The sequence below is a fragment of the Sapajus apella genome, unplaced genomic scaffold (assembly GCF_009761245.1).
Source record: "Sapajus apella isolate SASKATOON/1434 unplaced genomic scaffold, GSC_monkey_1.0 scaffold339, whole genome shotgun sequence".
NCBI classification, from domain to species: Eukaryota; Metazoa; Chordata; class Mammalia; order Primates; family Cebidae; genus Sapajus; species Sapajus apella.
The window spans coordinates 92,122-95,238 of NW_022437279.1; positions in this window are offsets into that span (position 1 = coordinate 92,122).

Sequence of the window (3,117 nt, forward strand, 5' to 3'; positions counted from 1 at the left end):
CTCAAGTGATCATTCCACCTCATTTTTTTTTTGAAACAGGGTCTCACTCTGTCACCCAGGCTTGAGTGCGGAGGTGTGATCACAGCTCACTGCATACTCAACTTCCGAGGCTCAGATGATCCTCCCACATGAGCCTCCTGAGTAGTTGAGACTACAGGCACTCACCACCATGCCCAGCTAATTTTATGTATTTTTTGTAGACATGTGGGTTTCACCACATTGCCCAGGCTGGTCTTGAACTTCTGGCTTCAAGTGATCCGCCCACCTCGGTCTCCCAAAGTGCTGGGATTACAAGCATGAGCCAGCACGTCCAGCCGCAAATAACATTTTAGTATTATTATGAAAATTGTCTTGGCCAGGTGCGGTGGCTCACGCCTGTAATCACAGCACTTTGGGAGGCCAAGGCAGGTAGATCACCTGAGGTCCGGAGTTTGAGACCAGCCTGACCAATATGAGATAGAGACAGCTGACTCTATCTCAAAAAAAAAAAGTCCCACAACCTTAGGGGTCAGACCACACTTTTAAGAATCACTATCTTAGTGGTTCTAGAGAAACAGACTATAGGACATTTACTGGGGAGTCCCTCAGCATCAACACCTTGGAGATGTTAAGGAAGGAGGATAGACGGAAGGAAGATAGACAGAAGGAGAAGTTGAAATATAATGCAGTCTCACAATGAGCTCTGGAACTGGGGCGGCCCTTCAGAGTTGTGCAACTTGTGCAAGGGGTCCAGTCATTGGATGTGGTCCACTGCTGAGGTGCAATAACCTTGGCCTCTTGGAGCAACAGGGCTCTCTTTGGCCCTTTAACAATTGGCTGGTATGCAGTCAGCTGAGGGCCCTGGGCCACCAACACTGCAGCTGGTTGACTGTGTGTCTCAGTCCCTCATGGAATGATCAGGGCAGTGCACCCCAGCATCCACCTCTGTGGGGAAATGAGGGTGGAGTTGCACAGTTTGCGTGGAGTGGGGAGGCAGAGAGAAGAAAAGGTTTTGGTGCTGGACATAGTATAAAACAAAGGGGGAAGGAATCTGTGTTTCTCAAGTACAGCTTGCAGTTCTATCTGAAGTTGGTCCCTGAGTTCACGTGCGAGAACTCCCATTATTTCTCCTCCTCTGCATAAGAATTCCTTGAACCAATGGGAAAATTCTCATGGATTTCCTTAGAGAACTTTCTACTTTGGGCAGCTGGAGGAGAATGAGGGTGAGCAGACATCTGGGGAAGCCGGAGTGTGGGTGACAGAGATAGTGACAAAGGAAGTGAACTAGAGGAAGAAAGATCAAAAGATGGGAGGAGGTAAGGAGGTTACAGGCAAGGGCAAGTAGGCAGGGACCTATTGCACTGGTGCACTTGCTCTGTTATACCCGAGTGAGTACAGGAATGCGCCACACTCTGAGATTGCGTTTCGAGTCCTTTATTGCTGGCGACCGAGAGACGGCTAATGCCCAAAATTCTCTCAGCTCCGAAGAAAGAGTTAGGTAGTTTTTTATACCCTAGATTGAAAAGGGAGGTGCGGGGGAAACCTAGCTGACACAATTTTTCACAGAAGCAGTGCAAGCAAGAAGTTAAAAGATAAACTAGTACATAAGAAGTAAACAGTACCAGGTGCAGGGGCTTAAGCTGTCACAAAAGACCTATACTTATAGACATGGGGCTTCTGGGTACTTAACATCATCTGCGTTCCCAGGGTCTGCTGGTACCGCTTGACTCAGTATCTTATCAGCAAATGCATTCCTGCATGTGCCTGGTGTCAACCTGCCCCAGCCACACACTACAGTTACATACATACAGTTTGTCCGGCTTCTTCAATTAAGAATGAGTTGGTTAGGCCAACACAAGGTAACACAGCTCACCTGGGCAGGGTGTTGACAGGCTGTTGTGGGGATGTTGGGGGCATCTAGAAAATACGGAGTTGAAAAACTTACAATATACATTTGAATCTTTGAGGGGCATCTCTTTTTAGAAACATTTGGAATACCAGGAAATATTTTAAGTTTTTTCCTCTTCTGGCTGGGGGGGAATGGCTTATGCCTGTAATCACAGCACTTTGGGAGGCCAAGGTGGGTGGATCACTTGAGGTCAGGAGTTCAGGACCAGCCTGGCCAAAACGATGAAACCCCAACTCTATTAAAAATACAAAAAATTAGCCAGGTGTGGTGGCATATGCCTATAATCCCAGCTACTCCGGAGGCTGAGGCAAGAGAATTGCTTGAGCTGGGGAGGCGGACACTGCAGTGAGCCGAGATTGCACCACTGCAGTCCAGCCTGGACGACAGCGAGACTCTGTCTGAAAACAAACCAAACCAAAGAGTCTTTTGCTCCTTTCTGACCATAATTAGTTCCTAAGAACATGCAGTTGGAAGGTTTCTTCATTCAGGTTGTCCCTCTTCAGCCAAATCTGAGCCTCTTCAGGTCCTTACCCTTGGCATTCTGCCTTCCCCTCTTCACCCCTTTCTCTGTGTCAGTTTCCCTCAGCTATTCAGCCCTTCTTCTTCCAGGCCCTGTAGCCCTGGCTCTAAGTAGTTTCCCCACTAAAATCACTAGTTCTCTGTTGTTAATAAAAACTTTAGACAAATTAAATTTAGCCAAGTTTAGTTTGAACAAAGAACAATTTGCAAACCAGCAGAATGACGGGGCAGCCATCAGAGGTTCGGAAAGCTCGGTTCCACCAGGGAAGTGAGGTACAGAAACAGCTTAACTGGCTACAGCTGCGAGTTGGCCTGGTTTGAACTTCGTCTGATCAGCTGGCTGCCTGTGAGTTACTGAGGTTTGGCTACTGGGACTGGCTGAGACTCAGCTATTCATAACAAAAGTATACTCCAGTGCCTTAGGCTTTCCGGTAGTTTACATACTAAGTTAGGTTGCAGTTCATTATTTAAGGGCTCGGGTAAGGAACCATCCCTCAGGCTAAATGTAGGCATATCTCATACCAAATTTAGTTTAATTTAACACAGGCATTTCCACTTTAGTTGAGATTCTCTGATCCAGAACAAATGAAAAGAAAGCATATGCTGAACACTCACTCTGAGAAACAGAGAATCCTCTTTGTAGGAATTCGTTTTTTGATTGGCTCAGAGGTACCATTTCTCATCAGTTGCTGGGCAGAAACCACTGGAGA